Here is a 20,512-nt window from a genome sequence, read left to right as displayed (position 1 = left end):
CTCCCCCACCCCTCCACCACTGTCACTGATTGGAGATTGCTGGGGTATGTTCAGCCCTGATTTGGCAACTAGAGTTTCCATTTGCCAAAGCTCCCTCTCTCCCCCCTCCGTCCTCCTCAACCCCTCACTGAACTTTCTCAAGTTGATACTTTTTGGCCCTAGGCTGTCCGGGCTGCTCAGAACAAATTACCAAGTCAGATGAGGCGTTTCGTATACAAGCCACTTCGCTTTGGGATAGCTCATTGTTGTTCTCCTCTGCCTTGTATCATGTGGAGACACTTCCGAAGCAGCCTGCTTCAACTCATTATTTGGGCTTCAGACTGAAGCGGTGCACAGCCCTAATGACCACCAGGTTGGATGGCTTTATGAGGGGGTTAGACAAATTCCTGGATGAGAAAGCTATCAATGACTACTACTCCTGATGGCTATGTACTATCCAGTATCAGATAGGGATGGGCGAAAGGGACTTACCTGGTCCCACAGCTTGCTTCGCGGTGGGGGGGAGGCGCTTCGGTTCTCCCCCCGAAGTTCAGGCGAGGGGGGGGAGGTGCCCTGCCTCGCCCGGCCGAAATTCAGGCCGGGGGGGAGGTGCCCCATCCCTCGCCACCGAAATTCAGGCCGGGTAGGAGCGCCCCGTCTACCCGGCCACGAAAAAAAAAGTAAAGAAAAAACAACAACACCCGTGATAGGCTACGTAATGATTTATGTAGCCTATCACGGCTAGATTTCCAAAGTCAGCCGTGATAGGCTATGTAAATCGTCATGTAGCCTATCACGGGTGACTTTGGAAAAAAAAAAAGTGCGTACGCAAATGGCGGTGCCCATGGGGCGCCGCCATTTGTGTTCCTTAGTTTGGGACGTCTAGTCTACGTAAAGATTTACGTAGACTATGGCGAAAATAAGGGAACGCTATTTGCATTGCCCTTATTTTCGCCATAGTCTACGTAAATCTTTACATAGACTAGACGTGCCAAACTAAGGAACACAAATGGCGGCGCCCCATGGGCGCCGCCATTTGCGTACGCGCTTTTTTTTTCTTCAAAGTCACCCGTGATAGGCTACGTGACGATTTACGTAGCCTATCATGGCTGACTTTGGAAATCTAGCCGTGATAGGCTACGTAAATCGTTACATAGCCTATCACGGGTGGGTTTTTTTTTTTTTTTAACTTTCCTTTTTTACTTTGCAATGGCGGCAGTGGCAGCCGGTCAGAAGACTGGCCGCCACCCACGCCCCCGCCGAACCACCGCCAAACCGCCGCTGGGACCCGCTGCCAAGAGGGACATTCGCACGAGGTAAGTCCCATCCCGGGGGGGGGGGGCAGCGGAGAATTTCACCACCAATTTCGGGGGGCCGAATGCATTGGCATTCGGCCTCCCGGAGATTCGTGGAGAAATTCTCTGCCATCCCTCGTATCAGAGGCAGTATGCCTATGACCCCACTTGCTGGGGAACATGGGCATGAGAGTGCTGTTGCACTCATGCCCTGCTTGTGGGCTTCCTGTGGGCAGCTGATTGGCCACTGCATGAACAGAACGCTGGACTAGATGGACCCTTGGTCTGATCCAGCAGGGCTCTCCTTATGTTCTTTCTAACAACAATATTAGCAAGGATGGCCTTTAAAAGGCAGTATCAACTTTTGGCCATAAGTAGGTAGCAGGATACTTTATTTATGAATCCTGCTACCAGAAATCTTAATCAGATAAACAGTTTCTACCCATGCAACTTTTTAAAAGTGGCTGTAGTTTTTTTCATTTTTCATGAAGACAACTAAATGAATCTTAAATTCCCTACATTTCAGGGAGAAACAAAATGTGACGCCATGATATTTCTGTCATATATTTAGATTCCAAAGATTAGGTTTGGAATCTGTCTTCTGCTCCTTCTTTCCAAATGCTATGTTTTGATTTTTAAAAACCATTTGTAGGGTCCCTTTGTAGAAAGAAAGTGATCATTGAATGATAGTCAATGTTAGAGTCTCATGGCTTGCAGGGAAATGGTGGGCGTAGATCATCCTGTTGCTTTCTGGCCTGCTGCCACATTTAGGCAGACGGTTTTTTAAAATAACAAAAAAACATGAGAAGAACATTTGGCTCTCCGTGCTAAGTATAGCATCAGTTTCAGAAGTGCTTCCTTCTTACGGGTGACTGCTACAATGCATACAGTTGCAATTGTGAATAATGGTCCAAATTGTTCGTTTGTGTATTTATGTTGGTGCCCCACATATCTTAAATTCAAGGTGGCCGACAATTGTTGAAGTACACTTGTGAATGTTGTTCTCAAACTCTCAACCCTTTTGTATCAGTACAAAAAATATTAGCTGAATTCTTCCCTCACGGGTACCGCGGCCATGCATTCTAGTTTACAGAGAGCAGTCGTCTATTTGAAGAATTTTGAAGAAGCTTTCAGGAGTGGCATTCCGGTGGTGGGTGGAGCCAAAGGCAAAGTGGGCAGGACCAAAATGCCAGCATATTTTATTTCAAAGCTCTGGCTGCCAGTAACTCGGCCCTAGGAGAGGCATTTCAATCTTTAAGAATAGGGAAAGGATGGCATAAAAACAAACAAGCAGTGGCTGAGGGAAAGAGACGGTTCATGGCTATCTGGGAAACCCCAGAGGGCTGAATTGGGACCCCAGGAGAGCCAGATTTGGCCCCTGAAGCCTGAGGTTCCCCTCTGAACAGCCCAAGTCCAGTTTAAAGGCAAATAACCACGAGAAGGGAGAGGACGGGCCTTGGAGTTGCCCATCATCAGTGAGCACCTGAGCACTGAGGAAGCACACAGGAGGTCACCATCTTCCCCTCAATGGTGAGATGGAGGCCAGGGTATGGCACTGAAACAGCCTTGGCTGCTCTGACTGACAACCTACTCTGAGTGAAAGACAGCTACCCGGTTGATCTTCCTGTATCTCTCAGCAGCTTTTTACACCATTGATCATGGTGTCTTACTGGATCTGTCTGCAGGATGGGAGCTGGGGGCACTGTGCTACAGTGGTTCCATTCCCACCTGCAGGGCCAATTCCAGAGAGTGGTATTGGGGGACTCCTGTTCTACCCCATGGCTATTAAGCTGCGGGGTGCTACAGGGTTCTATTCTATCTCCCATGCTGTTCAACATCAATATGATACTTGAGTTCTTGGTTCTAAAAGAAGCAAAAGCCGAGTGTAGCCAAACGCGTACCCTGGATTTTAGGAAAGCTGATATTAATAAACTCAGAGCAGTGATAAGTAAGGTCCCATGGCAAGCAACTCTAATGAGAAAAGGAGTCCAAGATGGGTAGGAGTTTTTAAAAAAGGAAATTCTCAAGGCACAATCACAAACAATTCCAACAAGAAGTAAAGGTGGAAGACAACAGAAGAAGCCAATGTGGCTTCACAAAAAGCTTAGAGATGGCCTCTAAACAAAAAATCACACATATAGGAAGTGGAAGGAAGGACAAGCAACAAAGGAAGAATACAGGCAGGTAGGGATGGTGTCAGGCAGGCTAAAAGTGAGAACGAGCAGAGGTTAGTGAGGGATGCTAAAAGCAACAAAAAAGCTTTCTTCAGCTACGTGCATAGTGAAAGACAGAGGAAAGAAACGGTGGTTCAGCTATTAAATAAGGATGGCAAAATGATAAGAGATGACAAAGAAAAGGCAGAGGTGCTCAATTCCTACTTTGGCTCAGTCTTCTCCCAAAAGAGGGTCTATGAGCCCCCTGGCAAAGGCAAAGTGCAGGCCGAAGGGGCAGGATTGCAGCTTAAGATCAATAGGCATATGGTCAAGGAACACCTAATTACTTTGAATGAATTCAGATCTCCAGGGCCAGATGAACTGCATCCTAGAGTAATAAAGGAACTGGCAGAAGAACTCTCAGAACCACTGTCTATTATCTTTGAGAAATCATGGAGGATGGGGGAAGTGCCAGATGACTGGAGGAGGGCTAACATTGTCCCTACCTTCAAAAAGGGTAAAAAGGAGGAACCTGGGAACTACAGACCAGTCAGTCTGACATCAATCCCGGGGAAAATTCTGGAGCAGATGATAAAGAAATTCATCTGTAGGCACCTTGAAAACAATGCAGTGATTACTCAAAGCCAAAATGGATTTGTCACTAGGGATGTACGAAACCCCTACCTGGCTCCGCGCCGGGCAATCCGTGGTGGGGGGGAGGCACTCCGTCCCTCCCCCTGGAATCCTGCTCGGCCGGCTCCACTCCACGGCCAAGCCACGGAGCCGCCAGCTGGCTCTGGCTGCCCGCAGCTGGACATCCGGCTGCTGGGCAACCCTGCAGGGAAGCAAATGGCAGCTGTGGTAACCACTGCCATTTGCGTCCCTGTATTGAGCCGTAAATACTTACGTAGCCTATCTACGTAAATACTTACATAGCCTATGACAGCAGGGGGGAAAAAAAACCAGCGTACGCAAATGGCGGTAGCCACCACCATTTGCGTACGCTGGGGTTCCCCCCCCCCCCCCGCCATGATAGGCTACGTAAATACTTACGTAGCCTATCATGGCTAGGAAGAGGAGGAAGCGAATGGTGGCCAGGACTGCCACCATTTGCAAAGCAGCGAGGACGGGAGCAGGTAAGTGCTCTGTTTCGTGTGCCTTTCGTGGGGTGGGGGCGGCGGGGACTTCATCCCACGCACCTTTCGTGGGGGGGGAGGGGGCTTCATTCCACGAGAGATTTCGGGGGGCTGAATACACTGGCATTCAGCCTCACCAAGATCCGTCGCAGAATTCTCTGACATCCCTATTTGTCACCAACAAATCCTGCCAGACGAATCTGATCTCATTTTTTGATCAAGTAACCTCCCTTGTGGACTGTGGGAATACTGTGGACGTAATATACCTCGACTTCAGCAAAGCTTTGGACAAAATGCCCCGTGAGACCCTGATTAGCAAACTAGCTCAAAGTGGGCTAGATGAAACAATGATCCAGAGGATCCACAGTTGGCTGCAGAATCGGACTCAAAGAGTGCTTATCAATGGGATCTTCTCAAACTGGGAGAGGTAATGAGCGGGGTACCGCAGGGCTCAGTCCTGGGCCCAGTGCTCTTCAACATTTGTATTAATGACTTGGAGGAGGAGGTGCAGGGAATGCTGATCACATTTGCAGATGACACAAAATTGGGCAGGATAGCTAACACCCTGGAAGACAGAATCAAAATTCAAAGTGATCTTGAAAAGCTGGAGCGCTGAGCAGAAAACAACAGAATGAAATTTAACAGGGATAAATGCCAAGTTCTGCACCTAGGAAAAAGAAAGCAAATGCACAGTTACAAGATGGGGGATAAGTGGCTCAACAAGACTACAAGTGAGAAGGATCTTGGAATTACTGTAGATCACAAGCTGAATATGAGCCAACAATGTGATGTGGCTGCAAAAAAGGCAAACGCTCTTTTGGGCTGCATTAATAGAAGTATAGCTTCCAAATCCTGGGAAGTACTATTTCCCATCTACTCAGCACTGGTTAGGCCTCATCTGGAGTACTCTGTTCAGTTCTGGGCACCACACTTTAAGAAGGATGCAAACAAACTGGAGAGGGTTCAGAGGAGGGCAACAAAGATGATCAGGGGACTGAAAACAAAGCCCTATGAGGAAAGACTGAAAGAATTGGGAATGTTTAGCCTTGAGAAGAGAAGACTGAGGGGAGATATGATAGCGCTCTTCAAGTACTTGAAAGGTTGTCACAGAGAGAAAGGCCAGGATCTCTTTTCAATCATCCCATAGTGCAGGGCACGGAATAATGGGCTCAAGTTACAGGAAGCCAGATTCCGGCTGAACATCAGGAGAAACTTCCTGACTGTTAGAGCAATACGACAATGGAACCAATTCCCTCTCCCACTCTGGAGGCATTCAAGCTGAGGCTGGACAGCCATTTGTCAGGGATGCTTTGACCTGGATTCCTGCACTGAGCAGGGGGTTGGAGTTGATTGGAGCCATTGGGAGAGGTCATTAGGAGTTTTGGGGTGAGGTGTCACCAGTATGCTGAGGATACTCAGCTCTATTTCTCCTTGTTGTCAGAGTCAGCTGAGGTGGTGAAAATGCTGGACCAGTGCCTGGAGGATATAATGGGCTGGATGAAGGCCAATAAACTGAAGCTAAATCCTGACAAGACGGAAGCTCTGTGGATTGCTGGTTCCTGAGTCCGGGAATTGGGTAGGTGACCTGTCCTGGACAGGGTTGCACTCCCCCTGAAGGAGCAGATGCATAGCTTGGGAGTACTCCTAGATCCATCCCTGTCACTGGAGCCCCAGGTGGACTCCGTGGCCCAGAGGACTTGGGGCCAGCTTCGGCTGATCCGCCAGCTACGGCTTTTCCTGGACAGGGATAACCTAGCCACAGTAGTTCATGCACTGGTAACTTCCCAATTAGACTACAACAATGCACTTTACGTGGGGTTGCCCTTGAAGATGACTCGGAAGTTGCAGCTAGTGCAAAATGCTGCAGCTAGACTGCTGACCGGAGCACCTCATAAAAATCATATAACACCAGTTTTAAAGGAATTGCAGTGGCTGCCAATATGTTTCCGGTCAGAATTCAAGGTTTTGCTGATGACATTTAAAGCCCTAAGCAGCTTGGGACCTCGATATTTGAGGGACCACCTCTCCCAACATATGCCTGCCCAAGAACTGAGATCTGTTGGAGGGGCCCTCCTCTACATCCCACCCGTACGAGACAAACACTATGGTGGGACTTGGGAGAGGGCTTTCTCTGCGGTGGCACGCTTATTGTGGAATGCCCTCCCCTTGGAGGCCCAATTGGCACAGCCATTGGTCTTGTTTCAACACCAAGTAAAAACATGGCTTTTTACCAAAGCATTTGAGGGCTAAATGCATTCCATAGCATATTGTTTTAACTGTTTTATTGTCTTAGACTTTAACTGGTATTAGCTTGTTTAATGGTTTAATATGTTTTTAGGCGTTTAAATTATTTATTGTTTTATACTGTTTAAACTGATTTTATCTGTATGCCGCCCTGAGATCTTAATGACATAGGGTGGGAGAGAAATGTTTTAAATAAATAAATAAATAAAATGGATTGTATTTCTATTCAAATTGTAGTTATAATTTCTACATTTTATGTCTACACAGAATCAATTGGCACGTGCAAATTGTATCCAAATCTGTGTCCTCTTTTATCCTCTTTTTGTGATGTGTAAGCGGAGACTATACTCACAAGGCCTACACTGCCCAATTTCCCTTTCTATCAATTCCCAAGATACATCTTTCTTCACATTTTCAGTTCTAATCCATGTATGGAAGAGGATCCTGTTTTACTGCAATGGTACATGACACTTACACATGTTAATTTGGTTTTATTTTACTTAAATCCCACTCTTTCTTCAGAGTTCAGAATGGCTTACACTGGGACTCCCATATACATTGGTGTCTGCCCTGTAAATAGTGATCAGTCCAAAGGATGTATGGATTTTGTAAAATCCGTTGCGTCTGCATTTCAGGGATTCTCAGATGCCTTTATTCCATTGTCTGCTCATTGACAGAATTGGATGTTTTCCAATTTTCCAAATTTGTGCAAATTCAGACATGCTAAAATGTGCAAATCCCCAAAATGCACAAATCCCCCCTGCACATTTTCATGCTTTAGCGTATGGGGAAAATTTGTATCTTTGGCTGATGTTATTTTACCTATTTTTCTATGACTAAATTTGCATAAAATTCCAGAAAGTAAAAAAGAAAGAAAAACAGGTCTGTAAGTCCACAGAATCCATGCAGCTCAGGAAAAGCCAGTCCGCTGTGGAATCCATGGGTCAGATTCATAGAATCCAAACTTATTTGATTCTGTTGCGGATTTCTCTGACATCCCTAATCAGAATCAAATAAACATTGGGTGCTCTGAGAGTCAGTCATTAATTATGCTTATAATCTTAGGAATTTGCAGGAATCGGCAACACATTGAACCAACTCTATATATTTAAGCTTTGAAATCTTTCCATAATTCTCCAATTTTTCCATGGAATCACTGCTGCGCATCACAGCATTTTCATTTGTCTTCTCTGGCCCTTTTGCCACTGGGTTTTAAAAGTCACACTAATTAGCTTTTTCAAATGGCAAGACAAGTAAAGCTATGAAAGGGCAAGTGTTTGTCTCTCCATTGCTTTTTAAACCAGGAAGATGTTGTCCAAAACACTGAAGAGGCGATATGAGATATCTAAGCTTCTCCTTCTCTGAACAGAAGCTGTTGCATTATCGCCAATCTGGAAAAGATTAATTATCTGGATTTACAAAGGGACCAGCTTCTATGGAACTATCTGAGCTCATTACATGTAACCTTTTTGAGCTGCCATACTAGAGCCTTGACAGACTTTATAATTCTGCTTGGATGCCAAATGAGATTTCTGAGATTAAAGGCCAGGACTAAGGAAGAAAATCCTAGAGTGACTGAAGAAAGATTGAAGCTTGTAGGCATGGCAGCCTCCAAAAGGGCCATTGTTCCTGAATTGATTGAACATTCCCCTCAAAAAGCACCAGAAAGAGGTTACAAAAATGCCCCTCTGAAGCATCACATATGGAAGGTGTGCAGCCTGCAGGGGGTCTGTGAGTGGAAAGTGGACTCCAGACCCCTGAAGTTTCCCATCCCTGACATCAGGTCTCAGGCCAGTGTTCAGACTGGGGACTGATCTGGCACTAGCATAATACAAGTTCTGGTTGTATGCTGGCCAGCAAAATTTCACATTCATTTGGGTCAGTCACATTGCTGAACAATTCCTGTGCCATTCCAGTCCTCAGTGTTGTTGACTCCCCCTTTCTCTGCATGCTGAGAAGTTCTAGGGATGCAGCCCAGGTCTGGTTTACTGGAAACTTATTGGCATTTTGAAATATTTATTTACAAATATACAGGGTGAGCTGAGGTGAAAGCACAGCTTAAACTAGGGATGGGCAACTTGTGACCCTCCGGATGTTTTGGCCTACAATCCCCATCATGCCTCACCATTGGCTCTGCTGGCTAAGGATGATGGGGTTTGTAGGCCAAAACACCTGGAGGGCCACAAGTTGCCCACCCTTGACTTAAACAGTCCAACAGACAGTTGAATCTACTACTTCACATCAGATATTGAGGGACACAGCAAGCATCCCAAAATGATGTTAGCTAACAAAGGCCAAAAAATCAGCACTCTGTATCTTTCTCTCTGATTCAATCTGCATTCTGCCCTTTTGTTTCCTCCTCATGCACAGACACCTAGATTGTCTTATCCTGAGTCTCCTTCTTTCCCCCTTGTCAGGTAATTCAGAAGACTTGATGGGAACGGTCTAACAATCACTACTCTGCGTGGAATACATTGCCGGGCTATTGACAAGTCTAAAGTTCTGGCCAGGAGGTATTGCAACCCATTGGTAGCCCTACTCACAGCAATCTGATGGGAAACCCGCAACAATCCAATGACTACTTCCAGTAAATAATGTAAGAAGCATAGCTTTTTGTGATTGCTATACTGTAGCACAGCGTTACCCATCCTGGTGCCTTCCAGATGCTTTGGGCTACAGTGCCCATCAGCCCCAGCCTGCATGGCCAATAATTAGGGATGATGGGACCAGTAGTCCAAATCATCTGGAGGGCACCAGGTTGGGGAAGGCTAGTATAGCAGCAATAGCTAGCCTTGTCCAGCACTAATTTCACACTCTCTTGTCCCCTTAGTGGCAAGGAGCATCAAGAAAGTGAGAAGGGCACAGGAGTTGCAGGTAGGGATGTACGAAAGTCACTTACCTTTTTGAAGCATGACATTCGCGGTGGGGGGTAGGCGCTCCGTCCCTCCCCCCCGAATCCTGGCCGGCCGGCTCCGCAAATGGCGGCGGCTGTAGCGGTCGCCGTTTGCGTCCCTGCAGTCAGCCGTTATAGGCTACGTAAACGTTTACGTAGCCTATCACGGCTGATTTAAAAGAAAAAAAACCCCGCGCGTACGCAAATGGCGGTGCCCACGGGCGCCGCCATTTGCGTTCCTTATTTTGGCACGTCTTCGTCTACGTAAACATTTACGTAGACTAAGATGGCGAAAATAAGGGGAACGCAAATAGCGTAGACGCTATGCTATTTGCGTTCCCTTTATTTTTGCCGTCTTAGTCTACGTAAATGTTTACGTAGACTAAGACATGCCAAAATTTGCCAAAAATTTGCCAAAAAACGTGCCAAAAAGTTTACGTAGACTAAGATGTGCCAAAAGACGTGCGCCGTTTTTTCCCCCCTTTTAAATCAGCCGTGTTAGGCTATATAAATATTTACATAGCCTATCACGGTGTTTTTAAAAAATCTAGCCGTGATAGGCTATGTAAATCTTTACGTAGCCTATCACGGTTTTTGGTTTTTGGTTTCTGTTTTACTGGAAATGGCGGTGGCGGCAGCCGGTTGGAAGACCGGCCGCCACCGAACTGCTGCCGGAGCCGCCGCCGCCAGGAAGATTCGCCAAAGGTAAGTCCCGTCCCGGGGGGTGGCGGGGGGGTGGCAGACCGTTCCACCACCGATTTCGGGGGGCCGAATGCGCTAGCATTCGGCCTCCCCGAGATTCGTGGCGAAATTCTCTGACATCCCTAGTTGCAGGACCACTATCACACCAGCCCTTTTCCTCTCCAGTTTCTCCACCTCCACTTTCCACCAGGTGTGGATTCCATAGGTATGAACTGGGTTATCGTGTTGCAAGATATCTGTTGTGCGATATATCGTAACAAATGGCACACCAATGTGCTGTTTGTCATAGTCATGGCTGACCAAGACTGGTTCCCTGTACGCTGCCTTTGGACCCATACATTTCCTGGTTAGATCTGCTGTAGCCCTGCATGACCACACTCTGAAAATAGCCCATATTGGGAGAAATACTATAAAACAGAACTTTCCAGATCAAGCCTAGAAGTTCAGAAAGTCTGCGTATATGGCACGTTCCTCTTTAACCTTGATAGTCCATCTTCTGTTAGAGGGCATTCTACCATCTCAGTTCATTTATTCTTTGGCTTCTCAAGCCTGTTCACCATCACGCCAAACCAGTAAAACGCTCTTTTAAAAAGTAATTGGCTATGACTTTGGATACAGAATAACCATCTCAATTATCTGGCAGGCAGATGAGCAAGCAGGAGTTTTATTTGGTGACACAGAATGCACAATATCTTTTGTGCCATGATGTGCTGCAATCAGCGCATACACACCAATGATAGCAGCAAGAATGAATCAAACCAAATAGTGTTTATTACCTACCATTAAGAAAAAGCATCTCATACCTTAGCAAACTTAGAGGGTATGTTGCAGCTGTTTCTAGTGCAACCAGTCCAAGGTGACAGTAATCAAATAAGCAGAAATATGTATGTATGTATGTATGTATGTATGTATGTATTTTTGCAATACCAGAATCCCAAATCAGATGATAACCAGCAGTGTACCCAACATATTCCTCACGGTCAAAGTTCTCCTCTGCAGCAGATCTGGGTAGCAGTATTAATAGTACTTGCTAGGCAAACTAGCATGTGCTATTTTAGATCTTCTCTTTAATAGATATGGATAAAATCACTTTTTGAAGCAAACATCTCTATAAACCAAGAGCTGATTCACACTTGCACATTTATCACTCAGGGACTGCACCATCAAGTGATACTCTGCATGTGTGAATCAGCCATCACAGATCTAACTCAAGAGACAAAAAACACAGTCACTTCAAACAAAATACTTTTCAAAAGAGTCAGTTCACAAAGTCAGCCCGTCAGCTGTCACTCATCAAGTCAGTGAAAAATCAACTGATACTAATGCCTGTGCGAAGAGCCTGTAGTCTCTCTCTCTCTCTCTCTCTGTGTGTGTGTGTTTCAACCATAGCTGTCCGTGTGTCAAGAGTACAACTCCCATTATCACCAGCCAGCATGGCCAATGCTGGCTGTGAGTGATGGGAGTTGTAGCCCAACACATATGGAGGGGAAGGAAGCTGGGGAAGGAACATAGTCTCCCCCTACAGATTAACCAGTTTCAGATTAACAACTTCACAATCCTTTTAGAATGGTATTCTTCCAGCTACGTTAAGAGCTACAAAACCTGGCAAGAAACTTTGTGTATTGAACAAACAGAGAGCCATGTTAGGGGGCATGGTAGGAATTACTGTATTGATGGAACATTGAACTTCCTCAGCTACCGCCCTTTCTTCTTCCTTCAGACTCAGATACTTCAGTTCTTCCAGTCTAGGAAGCACTGAACAAGTTGTGTGATGCACCTGAACTACTTCTTTGCATTGCCATAACCATAGCATTGTAATGATCTTAGAACACTGGTTCTTTACGCTTTAATCCACTACAGCTCACCAAGTATTTGGCTATTTTAATTTTATTCTTATTTTATAAGGTAGTTTTAAACTTTAAATTTTTATATTGTATTTTATGGTTTTAACTGCTGTGAACCACCCAGAGAGCTTCAGCAGTTGGGTGGTATAGAAAGGAAATAAATAACTGAATAAATAAATAAATAAAATGTCCCCCGAGCCACAAGTAAAAAAAAAAAAAGGTCATAAAACCACGAGGCAACTTTATTCTGATATATAGATATGTGTGATATATGCATACAATACACAGATCTCATTCAACAAGACTGTTGCTCCTGAAGGCCATCAGCCAACTACATAATGTTAGGTTTACTTGAGCTTGATTGGCACTTTTTGGAATGCTGTCTTTTGTCTTTGCTAGTAGTACAGCCAGGCCTGGCCCAAGACAATTTGTTGCTCAGGTGAAGGACAAGACGGAGCTTCCCTGCACCCCGCCCCCATTCTACAAACAGAAGTCACCTGGACTGTACTGACAGTTGTATCTTAGTTCAACACTGGAGACAAGACAGCATCCTCCACCACACCTGAGGGCAGCAGGCTAACTTAAGGGGTACAGGGCAGGCTGCATGTAGGGATGTACAGATTCCCCACCATCCATTCTGGTGGGGAATCCACGGGGGGGAGGCGATCGCCCCGGATTCCCCCGTTTTTTTTCCGGCTCCCTGAACTTACGTAAATAATTCCGTAAGTACCACAGAAAAATCCTTTTTGTGCACCCACTGTTGGCCTCCATAAGTCTATTTATTTTCGTAAAAAGGGTAAAGCCCTTCGCGGGGATTCCCCATGTAACTTCCTGTCACCTGACCTCACCAGACCTGTCCTGACTTCATCTCACCTGACCTCACCTCACCGGACCTGAACTCACCTTACCTGACCTCACCTCCACAGACAATAAAGAGAAAAGATGGAGGATTTCCGTGGACTTCAAGACTCAGCCCCAGCGAAAGAAAGCCTCAGGTCACAGGGAAAATGCCTCGTAAAAAGGGTAAAGCCGTTCGCGTTCTTCTTCCTTCATTTCCGATTTACGGATTTCTTTTCGTAATTATTTTCGTAAAATCCACCATTTGGCGGACAAAAAAAAAAAAGGGTCCGTGTGAGCTCCGGTTCGGGTCGACCAGGCCGTCCCATTCTGAGGAGGATTCCACGGACTGGATTTGTCAGAATTCGATCCCATTTAAAATTTGGGTGGAATTCTCTGACATCCCTAGCTGCATGTCACAGACAGCTCTGTCCTCCAGCAACTCACTGCCGCTCCCCACAACTCAGCATCCACTGCCTGAGGCAGCTGCTTCGCTCTGCCTAATGATAGGGCCAGCCCATTATTTTCTTTCTGGAAGCTCATCATACATACTTACAGTTCAAGCTTATTCATATTTACTCAGAAGTAATCCTCATTGAATTCAATGGTACTTACTCCCAGGTAAGGGTGTATAAGAGATTGCAGCTTTAATCTCATTGTAAATGGATGGAGGAGAGTGATAATTTGTTGATTTTTTTCCCCCAGGCAGAGAGGGAGCATCTCTTCTTTGATTTCTCTCTGCCGTATGCCACTTTTTTTAGGACCTGGAGGTGAAACCTGGGATTTTATCAGGGCAGGTTGAGCAGTATGCAACATCTCTCCTCTGCTGGCTATCAGAGCCCATTGCAAGAGGGGAGAAGGGACTACCTCAAATCACAAATACCCCGCCCCCCGGTTCTGAATGCTTCCGCCCCCACAGATTTGTAGATCACCTGCTTAAGGCTGGTCCAGAAGCTGGAGCTAGTGCACAATGCAGCAGCTCGGCTGTTGTCGGGAACTGCCCCTTTTCAGCATGCAACTCCTCTGCTGAGGGAACTGCATTGGCTGCGTATTCGCTACTAGGTCAGGTTTAAAGTATTGGTACTAGTGTACAAAGCCCTAAACAACTTGGGACTGGGATACCTGAGAGAGCGCCTTCTTTCTTACCAACCTGCCCAGTCACTGAGATCATCAAAGGCCATGTTCTTGGTGGCGCCGCATGGACATATGGCCTGATTGGAGTCCACTTGGAGAAGAGCCTTCAGTGTGGTGGCCCCCTTTCTATGGAACTCCCTGCCTCTGGAGGTCAGATAGGCACCAACAATGTGTTGTTTTCAGTGCCTCCTGAAAACGTCTTTATTTCAGGAGGCCTTCCTTGATTGACCAACCACGATTTTTATTGGTTTTCTGTTTTTAAAAACAAACAAACAAACAAAAATGGTATTTTCACCCCTCTGGAATCTGTTTAGATGTGGAGCAGTATATAAATGTGGTAAATAAAGAAATACATGGTCATGGGTAAGAATCACTGCCTTAGGCCATCTGGGTCTGAAGGACTAGGGGTGTGTGTGTGTGTATTTGTGTGTAGATTATTAATAGCCTACAGCTTCAGGTATTTCCAAGCAGTCTTCCATCTAAGTACAAACAAGGCCTGACCCTTCCAAGATCAGACAGGATCGGGTGCTTTCAGGGTGGTGGCTGTAGGTGACCACCTCATGTTTTGATGACCAGTTTGTCATGCATTGTAAGAATGATGCAGTCTCGGTCACGAAAAGCCTTCTCTTTTTGGAATACAGACTGGCTATCCAAGAGCAAGGTTGTTTGCCCCATATTTGATGTTCACAAGTGTGTTGGAGACAAAGTTGAGAACAGCCTTCCCCAACCTGGTGTCCTCCAAATGTTATGGACTGCATCTCCCAGGATTTATGACCATTGGTCATTCTGGCTGGGGCTGATGGGAGTTGAAGTCCAAAACATCTAGAGGGCAACACATTGGGGATGGCTGGTCTAGTTTCTAACCCTTCCCCTGCCATGGATCCCATGGATCTGCCCAGTGGGCACTTCAGGATTTGTGTCTTAGGTCCAAATCTTCATTTGAAAAACAGACCAGGCTATTTTCAAATCTAATTAAGGATGCTTGAGGAAGTTGATCTTTGTAAATTCCTATACAAAACGACTGGATCCACATGTCTTGGACTAATGTGCATATCAGTGCTTAGCTGCCTGACAGATTTAACACTTTCCTGAATGTTATGATGCAGCTCTTGGCAGTCTAACTGTATCAAAATATGCTTTTAAAAATACATTCTGAGAAAAAAATAAGGATTTAAATACACATTTAAATAAATATTTCAAGAGGATTCTTTTTAAAGCTTCTGGAATCTAAGTTGCTACTATCCATAGAAGTTACATAGATTAATTTTTTTAACCTGCCGATTTCCCCATTTTTACTGTTATAGACTGTGTTAACTGAACTGCTGTGGAACACACCCAAACCTTTATGGAGCCCAAAAAAATATAAGCCAAACCAGGAGAGTCCATTTGTGATCAGTATGCAATTAACTTCATTCTGTTCAAGGTTGGTTTTAGGAACTGATCGCGTTTTAACAGATGGTGTCTGCTATCACCTCTTTACTTTCTCTCTTATTTAATCATTTTGACGTAGTTTATGTGCTGGCTCAGTAATGACTTATAAACATTTTATATTTGCATGATCATCACTGGATCATTGAAGTCCTGTGCTGAATATTTACTCCACTGAATAAAAAATACAGTTTGAGGCAGACAGTTCCCCATCAAATGGATGAAACTTCTATTGAAAACCTGGAATGTTTGCAGATCATATCAGAGAGCCAGAGACATTGGGGTGCAGTGTCTAGTGTCAGTTATGATGATGGAAGGAAATCCAGTTTTTTTCATTCCACTGATATGATCCTGACTGGTTGGCACTGGATATATGATTACTTCTCTGCTTGAGGCTGTACAGGAGTTTGCCCTCCTGCAACACTGCTTCACCTATGGAGATTATAGCCATGTGCTGACATTCATTTGGGGCAGAAATGAGGTGTAGAAAGGGCGGGAACATTGGTTGGGACAAAAAGATGTAACCCCTGACACTCAAATATTCAAAGTTCCATTTCCACAGGAGGCCCTATGTGATCAAGCCTTGCAAGAAAGCTTTGCATGTAGGTAATGTACTCACGCATGAATGTACACATGTATGCTTCTGTACAAACAGCATCTTGAACATGTGGAAGATGTGGATGAACATGTGGAGGTTGTGTACTAGGTATGATCCTGGCCACCACTCCCTCCTCTATTTGTTCATTTTTGGATGAAATGCATGTCTGCATAGTGCTTCTGTCGTATGCCCTGGACTTCTGTAGTGCTTACTTAAAGGAACAGATTTTATTAGAAATCTGCAACAGCATAAGCCTCTAGCATAGATGTGCTCTTTACAGGAACTTCCCCAAGACAATAAGACAACAGGGCTAGACACAGAAGCCAGGCTAGATAAGCACTAAGAACATGAAATGGCACCACCTAGTGGTTGGAGGTGCAGCTAATATAGTCATGACAACTTCACCCTCTAAATGAAGCAAATACCCACATTTTAGGAAGTTATATAATCTGCCAATCAGAAAAGTTTTTGTGTTTGCCCACTCAGCTTCTATATTCACAAGATGAGAATAATATATCATTAGTGACTGAAGCAGGATTATCAGGGCATGCTAGATCAGTACTATTGGTTGTCCTTTTCCAGTGGCATCAGTTCCAGAGTAACTAGAATTTTCAGTCAATTTCCTCTTTAAATTGAGACTCCCCTGAGAAGGTAAAGATGTCTGCCACAATATCTCTTCCACCTCTTCCTCTTGCAGTATTGGTAACAAGCCACAAACCCTTAGCTAAGCCCTAAAGACATGGAGCTAATCATTCCAAATCCTATATCAGTCATGTGGACAGGTGAGGGAAATCTGTGAACAGGTTCTTTGAGGGCTTGTGAAGACTGAGTATGCCAAATGAGTACACCCGAGAGCCATTAAAATGCTTCGTGTGAACAGGATGCTGGAGGATGCTACATTTTCCTTGCCAACCCTCTTATTACCTTCTGTTAACAAATGCTCAGGAACATACTTCTCTGGTATGCTTGAAATGCACAAAGTTGTAGGCAATTTCACAGCTGCAGAGAATACCGTGGGCTGTAACAGAGCGGTATTCTTGGTTATCTAGCCCAGTCCCCTTCACTAAGGCGTATAGAATCCTCCTTACTCAAGCATTCCATACAGATAAGCCCCTATATCATCCATTTTATAGAGTATTACAGACAGGCAAAGCATACCATGCAAAGTTCCCAGAAGTGCATGTAGGAATAAGCAAATCATCCTAAATTCTTCAAGATGAGATCAAGAAGGCCATCAGCTGAGAGCCTTCCCACATCTATGTTGCTGATATACTGGCTAACAGTGCAATCCTGTGCGCACTTACCTGGGAGTAAGCCCCATGGAACACAGTGGGTTTTGCTTCTGAGTAAACACACATTCAGTGGGGCTTACTCCCACATAAGTGTGTACTGGATTGCAGCCTAAGAGTATAAACAGCCAGCTGGGATGTTGATGCTTCAGATCTTGCTTCAGCCACAAACCCACGATGTAGCCTTATTTTTTTATTATTATTATTTTTTAAAAATTATATGCCGCCCTTCAATTAAACAAAAAAATTCAGCGCACTTTACAAATTAAACAATGTAATGAACACTAAAATACATAACATCAATGACATTTTAATAAGGTAAGCGGCAGATGAAAAGCAGCAAAAAAAACCATGCAAAGAGAAATGGACCATTAAAAGTCCTGGCAAAATTTTAAAAAAGGTCTTTGCCTGGCTTAAAGGCCTTCAGTAATAACAGCCTAAAAAGTGCTGTACTGAATCAGAACAAAGCTCTCTCTAGTCCATTGAGGGTGGCCATATGTCCAGCACTACAGAGTACAGCCCGCGATTTGAAGGTGTCCTCTGTTTAACTGGAGAAGCCAAGGACTGAGCCAGCATAACATAATGGGCTTGGAATAATAATTTTCTCAGCTCACAATACTTGATCGTACTGTGATCTGAGCTCCCTTGCCCTGAAATTCTTACTCGGTTCATAATTAAAGTAGAGCTATACTATGAGTGTGCATGCTGATTTTGTGCCAACATGGTTGGCATTCATCAGGGTAGACATCCCAGAGTGGTCAGTGCTCCTTAGCTATGATGGCCAGGTGTCCTCTTTTACAGCGGACAGTTCTCTATTTGAAAGTGTCCTCTATTTGAAGGGCTGCCCTGTCCACTTCCAGTTTACAGATAAAGTGTTGCCCATCAACAGTGAGCACCTGGACAGAAGACTGAATAGGCAGGCACAGATGTCACCTGGTCACAGTCTTCCACACTATGGCGATACATGCTGTATTCCTGTCCAAATTATAGTAATTCAATTATTAAAAAAACCTGTCATTTTAAGACCAGAGTTAAAGCTATCTCATGTTGTCTCATCGTCTGCAAATCCAGGAAATTGGAAGCTAAGGCTGATACCTTAACTGACGTGCCCCATGATCAGTGATGATGTTGTGCAATGTCACGAATTATGCTTACTTACAACCTACCCTCCATGCATCCACATTTCTCTTAGGTCTTTCAGGCCCAAATCCATATGGGGAGGATGGAGTGCCTGGGACCAGCGAAGATGCTCCTCATAAGGCGTAAGGGTCCTGGTCCTTATGCCTTATGAAGCACCTGAGACTTATTGTATTGCGAATCCTCCTGTGAGTTGACCCAGGCCTGTTTGTTGTTTCCAACAGTAGCTGGCAGGATGGGTTAAACAGTGAGGGAGATCTCTTCTAGCAGTAAGGCTAGATGCTTCATAAGGTACAATGGGGTCAGGACAATGTGGAGCATCTTTGCTGACCAAGGAAAAGTGTGAGTGTATGGAGCTCAAGTTGTGAGCAAGCATGATTTGCTTGGCAGCTCTTACCAATTATAGTGGGTATAGGGGTAGATTGATCACATGGCTGCTTACTGGTGATTTGCACTTAAGAACTGACCCAGTGGCAGGTTGGCCTGCCTGCACTTCTAGCTATTTGAAGCTTCCACCTACTACAGGTGAGCATGACTTAACTTTGGAAATAACTGAGAAATCAGGGGAATCATCAACATTCCACCCAGCAAAGGAACTGATACATCTAAACCAGCTTTCCTCAACCTGGTGCCCTCCAGATGTTTTGGACTGCAGCTTCTATCAGCCCCAGCCAGAATAGCCAATGGTGAAGAATGCTGGGAATTGTAATCCAAAACATCTGGAGTGCACCCAATTTGAAAAGGCTGATCTAAACCTTCTAGTTTTTGATACAGAAATGGTGCAAAGCTTGTATTTTTATTCTTTCATTAAATATTGAGCTCCAACTTAGGCTGTTTTACTGTAGGTGTCCCTCAAGCATATCAGTGATAGACTAAGAGCTTTTCTGTATGAGACTTTTATTGTACATTTGTGATTGCTCTTATGGTAGTTTACGGGTCCTTTACATCAGTGGTCCCCAACCTTTTTGGGACAAGGGACCGGTCCGTAGAAGACAATTTTTCCACGGACTGGGAGGAGGGATGGGAACGGGCCACAGTAGGGGTGTGGGAAACCCCCTTACCTTGGGTCCGCGGGGGGGGGGGGCAATCCGTCCCTCCCCCCGCCAGAATCCTCATCAGCCCTGGACTTGCCACGGAGCTGCTGGCCTGCTCTGGCAGGGGGAGGACTTCCGGCCACTGGGATGCCCTGTTCTTTGTAGTAATAGGCTATTACTGCAAAGAACAGGCTCCGGCCAGGGGTGGACTTCCGGCTGCGTAGCGGATGCCATTTATGCCCCTGTTCTTTGCAGTAATAGGCTATTACTGCAAAGAACAGGGCTGGAGCCGGCCGGCATCTCTGCTGACTCATCGCAGAGCGGAACTGGCCAAGGCCGGTGAGGATTCCGGGGCAGGGGGGAGGGATGGATCTCCTCCTCCCCCACGGACCCAAGGTAAGGGGGGTTCTCACACTCCTACTGTGGCCCGGTCCCTAACAGGCCACGGACCGGTAGTGGTCTGCGGCCTGGGGGTTGGAGACCCCTGCTTTACATGACATCATCATCCTGCAGGGCCTCTCCCGTGCTTTGTGATCATTATTGCTTTTTTCCCCCCTAATGAGGGAAGTGTGGTATTTTTTTCTGAATGGCCTCTATAACGCTATAGAAATCTCCTATAATTTTGCAATTCTAGCACCACCTAATGGTTATATAATGGAACATATAGAAAGGCAGAGAAAGAAAACCACCCAGAAAAAAAAAACCCTGTAAAAGAGCTGATCATAACCCTGCAAAGAATCCAGAAGCAGGAGCCTCGGTAAAGATGGGTTAAAAGCTTCATGCCCTAAGAATGATAATTAGTGAATTTC

General features: G+C 45.3%; 1 long non-coding RNA gene across 17 annotated transcripts in view; it reads left to right on the top strand.

Moving 5' to 3' along the window:
* The window catches only part of LOC146358578 (uncharacterized), a 31,810-nt gene that overhangs the window by 6,151 nt on the left and 5,147 nt on the right, over positions 1-20,512 (top strand). For 10 of the 17 annotated variants that reach the window (XR_014785060.1, XR_014785067.1, XR_014785072.1 and 7 more), the window contains exons 3-6: positions 6,005-6,139; positions 9,225-9,403; positions 9,638-9,681; positions 13,098-15,640. This is a non-coding gene — a long non-coding RNA (uncharacterized LOC146358578). Of the gene's footprint in view, positions 1-1,198; positions 1,296-6,004; positions 6,140-9,224; positions 9,404-9,637; positions 9,682-13,097; positions 20,449-20,512 lie in introns of those variants that run through there. The other 7 variants (XR_014785077.1, XR_014785082.1, XR_014785083.1 and 4 more) reach the window with 6 other exon arrangements.

Source organism: Heloderma suspectum, chromosome 1, assembly GCF_057233095.1.
Source record: "Heloderma suspectum isolate Gila_16-S chromosome 1, 16-S_ref, whole genome shotgun sequence".
NCBI classification, from domain to species: Eukaryota; Metazoa; Chordata; class Lepidosauria; order Squamata; family Helodermatidae; genus Heloderma; species Heloderma suspectum.
The sequence above is the reverse complement of the archived record's forward strand: the minus strand, read 5'-3'. Positions and strand labels throughout refer to the sequence as shown.